This window comes from Vidua chalybeata, chromosome 28, assembly GCF_026979565.1.
Source record: "Vidua chalybeata isolate OUT-0048 chromosome 28, bVidCha1 merged haplotype, whole genome shotgun sequence".
In the NCBI taxonomy this organism is placed as follows: domain Eukaryota; kingdom Metazoa; phylum Chordata; class Aves; order Passeriformes; family Viduidae; genus Vidua; species Vidua chalybeata.
This window is the reverse complement of record NC_071557.1, coordinates 103,888-114,506: the sequence shown is the minus strand read 5'-3', so window position 1 is coordinate 114,506 and position 10,619 is coordinate 103,888.

Genomic DNA, 10,619 nt, shown 5'->3' with positions numbered 1-10,619 from the left:
AGACAACCTCCAGCCACTCTTCAGTGCACACAGAACAGAGTAGGAACACTTCAGGACATGCCTGGCTGTTTCATGTTGCAGCTCTGCCCAAAGCAGAAGTATGCCTGGGCTGGACAGGGAGCATGGATGAGTGACAAGGTACTGTTCCTTAAATCCTTGATGCAGCCCCTGTCAAATGAAAGCTCAACTGTCATCATCTTGAGTTACAAAGGTTGGGTGCAGGGAATATTGGAGGAGTGACAAGGTTATACATCTGGACTGTCCTTGTGCCAAGAGACAAACAAGAGGTAGAGAAAACAAAAATTGACAGTACAAGGTCAATCAGGTTATTGTTACATGCACTTAATACAAAACCCAAGAAATTGCTACGGAAACTGGAACGCAACAAATACAATCATGGTCCAAGAAGAAGGTTATTGGGCAACACAGCATTAAATAACAGAACTCACTGCCTCCAAGTATCACAGAATACAAGGTTCTTGCAGGATACAACCGTGCAGTTCATGGGACACATACAACCACACAAAAATTCCAGGAAATGCTAATGGATACTAAACTGAAGACATAACAGCTCATAACAGCAGCTCACATGGAATGGGATGAGAAGATATTTCTGCTGAGGCCATCATCTCCTTCCCTCTGCCCATCTTCTCTGCTTTGTGTCATTCTAAGACTTCCCTGGATCATAGGTCATGCCTCTACTAACTTTCATCGCAGCTATGCTTGGTGGGCTCAACTAGATATCAAACCACTGATACCCTGCACTGTACAAACACCAAGTGAATGAACAGCCTCTGCCCCAAAGAGCCTGGGTCTGTGTACAAAGCAAGATACAGCTGGCAGGCACTGGCAGAGGAACAGAAGGAGTCAGTGACACCACAGTGGTTTCAGTACATTCCAACAGACAGTGCAAGGGCCTTTGGCATGGACACGACATGAGTCCCATGCAGGCTCACAGGGCACTAACAGACACTGACCTAAGCCAAATCAAATCCCCACAACTGCTGCCGCAAAACAGGATGAGAGATTCCAATACATCCTGGTAGGCATCCAAGGTCCCAAGGAGACTTGCACGGGAAAAACAGTATCACTAGAGACACTGAGGCTTTGGGGCAGGGGCTAACAGGAGACAGCTGGCCCAATAGAAAAATGTCCTGATGTGGTGGTTCTTCACATCAGATCCCCTTTAATACCCTCTGCCAATGTGAGAGGCAAGCTGCTCCATCATCTTGCAGTACAAGAGATCCTGCAGGGAACAGCCATGGTCCTGCAAGCACCGAGCACTTATTATCAGTGGAGAAGGAGGCATCTGACATGACAGTGTGGCAGCTGAATGACCCCCACATTCAACTCCCCATCTGCTGCCTGCAGACCCTGCATCTGTCCTGATGTGTCCACTCATCTCCCCCCGATGACCTCTGTGGACACAGACCTCTCCAGGCTGTCCTGGCCCAGCTTTAAGAAAAGCAAGACTCTCCTCAGTACTCTCAGGGCCCAGCTACCAAGATGTTCCAAGAGCAGAGCTCTGCTGTGAGGCTCCTGCTCACAGGGGCACATGAAACTCTCCAACACTTTGAGTAAAGGCAGAGGAGAAGCCCACCTAAGAATTCCTGTATCATAACCTCCTATTGGATATATCCTTGATTATCCTTGGTTTCACCTCTCTCCTCGCTGCCTTTCTGCACTGGTGCATAGCACGTATACCCTCAGACCATGTTGTGATAAGAATATTCAGATTCAAGAGGTCTTCAAGGGGCAGCAAAGCTATCTTAGCAACATGCCTACTCGTGCAGGAAGCTGGCAGCAAGAAAAAACTGCCAGTGACTTTTCAGAGAGGAGCTAGAGCTCAAAACAGCTGGCAGACCCCAGGCACCAGCATGCTGGTATTAGCAGAAGGGACAGACATCTCTTAGTTGTCCCTGATTCCCCTCACCTGCTGCCAGCAGGGAAGGATGACCCACGTCCCATGCACAAATATAGCCTACCCCCAGGAGCAGCAGAACCCACAGACCTCTGCACAAAAATGCCTTCTCTGTTAGGAGTCTGCTCCTGCTGTGCCCTGGTTTCAATATTCTGGTGCACATTAAGCAAGGGATGGAGTGGACAACAAAATTAGTCCTTCACTAGACAAAGGGATGGGGGGGGTCTCTTGTTCCTAAGCTCTGAACACAAAAAGTGATTGTGGGAAACTGAAGGAAGCTAGAAAACAGCATTTTTATCTCAGAGATCAAATCTGTTACTGGGCTGAGTGAGTCTATTAAGCTGCCGTGATAAACCCCTCACTTCCCTTACCCCTTCATTAGGTTTTTTATATCCATGCTCCCTCCCTCCCCCCCCTCCCCACAAGCTGTCAGGGTAAACAGCAGATTTCTGGTCCCAAAAGTTGTCCTCTGTTTGACAGACTGTTTCTTGTGCTGACTGCACACAGGTTTGTACAGGGACCAGGCTGCCCCTCTGTCATTCTCTCCCCACCCTCCAATCCCCCCAAACACAAACAGCACTCACTGTCACAACCACAGGCACCTGGACATAGGGCTGCTCGCCCCAGTGCCACTGACCTTTTTCTTCCGGTCCCGAGAACGGTTCCTGCGCTTGCGATTGGATTCTTCCTTCTCCTTCTGCTCCTGCAGAGCCTGAGCCTCAATATCTTTGATTTTCTTCAGCTGCTTAGCTGCTTGAGCCATGGCTGGTCAGACTGCAGTCCCCTCCAGAGCTCACACCTGCACTTTCCGTGCAGCACCCTCCAATTCCTGGCCAAGGAAATACGTTCCCCTCACTCAAATGCTGTCGACCTAGATGAGTGTGAAAGCAGCAATGAGAAGAAAATTGAAGGCAGTCAGTAAGCCCCGAAGGACAGCCAACGTCTCCAGGTAGTTGCTAGATGCAGTCTGGGACCACTTTATAAACCATTAATAATCCCAAATCCAGGTGTTCCAGAGGTTCTATGCACCATTGCACCAGCCCTTGACTGTGCTGGCACATCACGCAGAAGCCTTCTTGTGGGACAGGACACTGGATTGGTGTTGTGCTCTCTCCCTCACTGTTTCTCCTGCAGTAGGAAAAGAGATGCAGGCAGTCAGCCACAGGAAGGAAAATAACTCCCAGCAATTAATGCATGATGACAATAGAGAAGCAGTGAAAAAGGAGGCCGATGCATTTCATCCGACTCCTGAGTTCTCTGTAGCAATGCCTGAAGAGCAGTAACCTGCATGTATTCAGTCAGGGGCTTTACCACTGCAGTGCTGCTGAGGCAGGCACATATTCCAGTCTCTCCAATTTTCTTCCTCACAGTCAGTCTCTGTGCAGCAGCCGCATCACTCACTCACTCTCTCAGTTACGATTCCATCTTCTTGCAAAGGGAGCAATAGGGAATGGCTGCATCGGCTAGCAGGCAGGCAGCATCTCTGCTCAGAAAACAGCCGATGCTGCAAAGGATGTGCCAAGTACTGGAGCAAAGTGCAGCTTAGCAGCATCCTTTCCTCCTCGCATCTCTCCGCTGACTGAGCAGCAAGAGGAGGGGAGGGATCTTAGCGGTGAACAGGAGACAGAAATGAAGGGTTCAGTCTGCTCTTTACACAGCAGCAGCAAAGTAAACCCAAGCTACCAGCTCCTGCCTACCTAGGAATCACCAGAGCTCATAGCCTCTCTGAGGGTACCTAGGCAAGACTCCCAGAGTCAGCCATCCCTTCTCTACACACAGCCCAAACAATTCCATGTTGGAACCCAGGGGTGAGGCCTGGAGGAGTGGCTTTGGTTCCTGCACACGGCACCAGTGTGTATGGGGGCCAGGATAAAACCAGGATGGGGTTTTTGGGGTGGGCTCTTCATTTGGACCACACCATCACCTGCAGCAAAGTGTGCTTATCTGTTCAGGTACTTCTGAGCAGCCCTGCCTTTATCAGCTCAGTTCTTGTCCCTTGGAAAAAACATTGCCTAGGTGCAAACCCATGGGCAAAGCACCAATGGGAAAACTATCTGCACAGGAAGCTCTGCAAATGCTGCACTTTTCTGGAACCGGCTCCCCAAATTCTAGGCAGTCGTGGTCCCTTTGCAATAAAAGATGGCAAAGCAGGGATTAATGTCAATTCCTCAACAGCTACCTGACAGTCACAGGTTATTTAGACTGGTGAGAAGCTGAAATGCAAACTTAATTGTACAGACATTGTAGGTCACTTTTTTGCTAGAGTAAGTTTTCTTGCATTTCCCCCCCCCCCTTTGTTTCTTTTCCCTTTGAAGTTCCCCCAGTTCTGTTGCTTTACCCATAGACCAAGGAGTGTGCTAACATCAGGAAAAAAGACTGGCACATCATATAATTTTTAAAGAATATGATCACTGATAATATAGAGAAGGTCCTAATAAAATATGAAGAACAGGAAATCATAAAAATTTACAATGTGCTTCATAGTACAGCTTTAGTTCTGTGTATTTTACCCACATTGATAAATAATACACTCAAGTCTAGATACAGCTGCACATCTTTTTATAGCAATGTTCTCTCAATGCCCATGAAAAAAAAAATCACAAAATTAAATATAAGCTGCAGAGTTAAAATGCTCCACAGGCAGAAGGCAGCTGGGAGCTCCCTTCAGTAGGACTATCACCCTAATTGAACCTCCCCACACAAGTCCTTTGCAGGCCATATGAGGCTGAGGAAACATTACCTTTGTTCAACAACAGGTGCACACACGGCAGTTGTCAAAATTAACCATCACACACTGGGAGCGTGTACATCTCACTTCTAGATGTTGGACTTCACATCCTAAATCAGCTCTCTGCTAGTTTGCATTTATTTCTGTGGAATTTCCTAATTTTTCAGAACAGGGAACTCGGGAATGACACCAAGTTCTGCTACGTGCAGCAGCCTCGTTTCCCACCAGACGCACCGAAGCAGTCTGGGCATCGAGCGCTCAGAGCCAGGAGCCGCCCTGAGCTCCCTGCGCGACCCAGCAAGGCTCGAGTCCCTCCTTCAGGGTTCCAAGGTTTAAGCAGGGTCAGACTTCAGAATCCAGGCCCACTCCGTGCCAGGGCCTGCACACTGACACCCAAAGGATGGCTGTGCTGCATGCCAGGCTTTGGCACAACATTCCTTTTTTCCCCGATGTCAAGAAAGCAGGCAGCGGCAGCACCCTCCCTCCGCCTGTCTGCGGCAGGACACGGCCTCCTCCTACATACACATCCCGCCTCTTAACTCCTCAGAAGCCAGAGCAGAGTGCGCACAGCACAGGAGCAGGCAAATAACTGGGAACTGATGAAGAGGCTGCTGAGGCTAGACAGGCTTTGCATGCTTACAGCTTCGGAGGACACTGTGGGCATGCAGTTGAGATGTCTCAGCTGCTTAAAAGCAAAATTCCTAGGTTTGCTCTTGGAACAAGGAGCAGCGCCCACCACCTCTAGGCACTTCCTAGGAGTCTCCTGAAAAGCTTTTTATTTTGTCACTGCTGCTTTTAACCCGCTAACCTATTTGCTGGCTTATGCATCAGGCACTGTGTTCTTTCTTTTTCTGAATAGTGAGAAGCATGTGAAGGGGAATGTGTGAGACCTCAGTTATCTATTCCTCTTTTCCTGTTCCAGGCAGCCTTATGCCGTGTTACCAGATGCTCCAAACAAAGGGCCAGAATAAAAAGCACCTGCATTAAAGAATAGGGACACTTAATGAACTCAGAGGGTAGAGTTTTAAAGCCATCTAAGAAAGAAGTTACTCACAAAAATCAGCCTGGAATATACTGTTCCAAGTTAACAGAACAGCTCAGAACTCTAGGGCTCAGAAGAACTCAGTTTTGCAAGTGCTTTGAGTGACCATAAAGGAGACACTTTTCAGAGGTGCAAATCTCATTAACATGGGTGTACCTAGCTGCCAAATCAAAGAAAGCCTCGTGCCATTGGCAGGCTATTCTGCAAGTGCACGCTCTTTAACTAGTTGAGTGGCCATTCTTGGAATCTGGATATGCTTAGGCAAATCTAGCCTAATGTTCTTCTACTTTGCCTGCAGGCTTATACCTGATAAAGCCTCCAGACAGGTTTACTTGGATGCTTGGCTGCAATTCTGTTTAATGCACAATGAGGCATTCATTCGAACAAAAATAATGAAAATAATTTAATGATTCTACAAAGAAGCACAAACTGCGTATAGTGAGGCTTGAAGGAATCTCCCATGTACTTGCAGGCAGACAGTTCAGAAGGCAGCTCTGTATCACCACAGAATTGCATTAGGATTGTATGCCCTTTGCTTTAGGTGACCCCACTGGAGCAGGGGTTGGAGCAAATGACTGTCAGATGTTCTTCCAACCTCACTCATTCTGCAATTCTGTGAAACATGAAGGGACTGCACATGATAGTAGAGAAACTCTAGACTGAAAGAAAGGCGATAATGGAGCACAGAAAATTGTGACTGATACAGAGAACACACAAAATGAAAAATAAAATCGTTGTTTTTTGCACAAAAGAGAATCAGAGATGGCATATTTAAAATAACAAAAAGAAAAAAAAAAGCCTCCATAATCTTTCTACTCAACATACTAATGAAATGTGGAATCCACTCCTATGGAATGCTGTGAAAACAAAGAAATGCATGAGGTAGATACATTTATGAAGGATAGGCCCATCACAGACTATTGAACATGATGGAACTACAAGAAAAGACTCAGAGAACTAAGTTTGTTCAGCCTGGAAAAGAGAAGGCTTAGGGGTGACCCAATTGCAGCCTTCCAGTACCTGAAGGGAGCCTACAAGAAAGATGGAGAAGGATGTTTTACAAGATAATATAGTGACAGGACAAGGGGGTCACTTCACACTGACAGAGAATAGGCCTAGTTCACATATGAGAATAAAATTCTTTCCTGTGAAGGTGGTGAGGCACTGTCATGGGTTGCTCAGAGAATTTATGTTTGCCCCATCCATGGAAGTGTTCAAGGCCAGACTGGATGGAACTCAGAGCAACCCATCTGAGTGAAAGGAGTCCTGGTACACAGCAGGGTGGTGGAATAGGATGATGTTTAAGGTCCCTTCCAATCCAAGCTATTCTGATTCTACGGTTTGGGCCGAGTCTCCTTCTCTAGAGGCCCTTAAAGCACAGGTTCATCATAATGCTGGAAAGGGGGGCTGAAGGGAAGATGAGATGCAGGGAACTTTCAAAATACTGTTCCTGGCCATAGCATTGATCCTAAACCCCTGGCCCTGTGGCCCGGTGCATTACTGCATAACTAATCATGACTTGGAAGACCACTAGACATGTGAATTGCAAAATACCACTAAGTTCCTGCCTTGCCACAAAGCAGAGCAGAGAATTAGCTAGCAAGACTTCAGATAGTCCCAGGTTCAGACTCCATCTGTAAATCAGAGGGATTATTGATCTAATGCACTTCAGATATAGCCTGGAAGACACCAAAAGCATCATCTGCCATCCCCAGAAAAGGAAGGTGCACTTGAGTAGATGAATAGCTTTTACCAGTGCAGCTGGGAGATACTTGCACTTTTCTAGGGCTAGAAACGATTCCCTGTTAAAACTAATTTTCCTTATCACTCTACCTAGAGCAATATTGTATTCTTCAGACCCTGACTATAACACAGTTATGTCCAGTTGTACATAAGCTGTCAAAGCTTCCAGACAGTGCTACCCTATAGCATCACAATTCCCTTTTCTACTTCCTTCTGCACCAACATTTCCTGCTTGGCCTTCCTGAGCCCTGTGCAGAATCCGTGATGAAGGTTCTTGTGGACAGCAGTCAGGTTTCCAAACAGATCAAAGTGCCTGTCACACAGCTGGAAAGACAGAGAGGATCAAGGGTGTCTGCAATGGCCTCTAAAGACACTGTTCTTTTCAGTACTTTCCTTTGTCCCCAGCCTTTCAGCCATCACCTACTGACCCCTTGCTGTATATACTCAGGCAGTTCTGATCACTTTCTGCAGACCAACTTCTGTGATTTGCTTTGGTCTCAAGAGCATGCTCGCTAACACAATCCAAAGGAGGACAAGGACACTCCTAAAGTAACTGCAGTCTTGCCTACTTCAGACTGCAGAAGATTTTTATTGGAAGGGAACACACAGCAACTTGAACCTGCTCCCCTGGAGAATAGCTCCTCCCAGCGGGACTGACTGAAGCCCTGATCCAGGAAATCTGGTGACCAGTAACAATTCAGTTCTTCCTATGTGACACCCTTTTACCTTTTACCCAAGACACCAGAGAGGATTTCATCCCTACCAAATTATGTGTTCAGAGCTGTTGTCTCGGTACCTCCCTAGCTGCTAGGATTTGAATTGATGCTTAGCTCTCTGATGTGCAGCATGCCAAAAGAATGGTCTTTTTTTCTGTAGCTATTTTTCAAACATCTGTCTTGAATATTGACAACATTTGATTTAAAAGTCAAGTTAACTGGAAGTAGGTACCTCTGGCCATACATGTAAGATTGTCCTGAGCAGGGGCATACACTTATAGGAAGCATCCAAGGTTCTATGTGCTGTCGGTGTTTGGTTGGTAAAAAAGGGATCCTAGAGATCTGCTGCACATAAAAAAAAAAAGCTTATTGTCTTCAACATTTATGCAGGATGCAGGACAAGAAAAGTAGGAAATGGACTTAGTAATTTCACTTAACTCACCACATAATATTTCTTTTTGGTCCAACTTTTATCTTCTTTGGAGAAGTTGTTTGGGAAGTATCTGGAATTGCAGATGATCTCTTGTTGGTGCTTGTTCCTATTGCGTAAAATGAGGATGACAGCTTCAGGATGACAGACTTTCTCCTTTAGTTGACAGGTACCATGAGCCTATATTAGCCAACATGTTAGTAGAAAATTTTCAATAATTTTATTTAATTATTTGTCACACAGCACCATATTTATCACTTTTTCCTAGAAAACAGATTTTTTTTACTGTGATAACTCAATCACACACTGGGATTCTACTATGTGACACAAATGACAAACATACTGACATAGTGACAACAGTCACTATCTAGAGTTCACAGGGCAAAGTATTTGGCAAGAGAGAACAAACAAATACTAACAGAGGAACCCTTAGGAAAATATTGACACAAAATGAACAAGGTCATTATGTGCCAGTTTCACATACAGAGCTGTCCAACAGAATAGAACCTCCCACAAGGAAGGTAACATGGAAACAAATTCCTGACTCTCTCTGCAAGGTACTGCACCTGTTTCAAGAGATTAAGCATGTAGCTGGAGTCCTGCCTTGCTCCAGGTGAGAAATCAATGTTTGGTGAAGTTGCTGAAATTCTCTGTATTCGGGGCAAAATAATTTCACATTCAAAGCTCAACTTCAGGCATCTATTTTTAGGGAAATTATTCTGGCTGACAAGCTGTGATGATAAAAGATGCTGCAGGCCTCACCTCAGCTGCTGTAAACCTGGTTTGCCTCTGTCAATCTGCATTCCTCTATTACTTGCAGAGATCTTGCAGAGATCGGATCTCAGCAAGGAGCTCTTTCCCTGAGCTAATTAAGATGGTTCAGTTCTCTTTAGCCTTTTCTGAATTATCTCACTGATGAGCTTTCAGAACTGCTGTAACCCTTTAAGATCATTCTCCTTTCAGTTAGTTTCCTTCAAGAACCACAAGTCTAGTCTCCCAGGCAGTGGTTTGTTGCCGTAGGCTGCATTCCAACTCTTCCCTGCATATTGAGAGCTGGAAGCAGACATTTTGGTTCACCTGTCAACTAGAGCAAACCTGACAGTGTTGAACAGAGCAACTCTCCCCATGTCCATACCTGGCTGTGGCACTGCAGAACCTGCAGGAGCAGCTCTTCACACTATGCTCTGTGGTACCAAAGGTTGTTGCTCTTCAAAACAGCCAGATTTCAAACCCGTTTTGGCTTGGCAACTCTCCCAAACCAAACCAAACCAAACCCTTCTCTAATGGTAGGATTTGATAGTTTGTTGGTCAAGATTCTAAAACAGACGTCACCTTGTTCATGGCTCCCAAGCGTGGTTGTCATCAAGTTAGACCACACAAACCGAGGCTGGGTTTTTTGTTGTTTCTTTTTAATTAACAACCAGTTAGCAATTCAGCCTTTTTGATCAAATAATGCTTTTTATAAGCAGCTTACCTTCTTGAAAACAACCTTGTGACAGCACATCTGTGGAAAAGCCTTTGGAAGGTTCTTGTAGCCACTGAATGTTTATATGGCTCGGGCCAGCCCTGGGACCACAGGAGGCCGAGTCAGCGGCTCTTTGCCGAGACTTACCACACTCGTCACAGGGAAACTCAAGCATCAATCACACACATGCTGGAACTGTGCTTCCCTCTAGCGTTGTCACAGCTCTGAGCTTGTGGAGAATGTGCAGCAACACAGCAGGATGGCATCCCAATGATCTAGTTGTGCCTCAAAGCTGCAGGGCAAGCCTTGCTGGGTAAAATATATTGTTCTCCTCCTCTTCGAGCTTCTCATTACAGATGAAAGAGCAGCTGAAAGGGATGGAGGAGACTTCAAACTCACACTGCCAGTTTTAAAGGACGCAAGTCAAAATTACAAACTGAAGCTGATAAAAACCAGGACCCACACTTGGTTTTGGTCAGCCTTGGCAGAGAGGAATTTGAAGATGGTGATTTCTGGAAAAGCTTAAAGTTTGTTCTTCTTAATTTTTCTCTAGTTGGAAATTCTAGATAAAAAT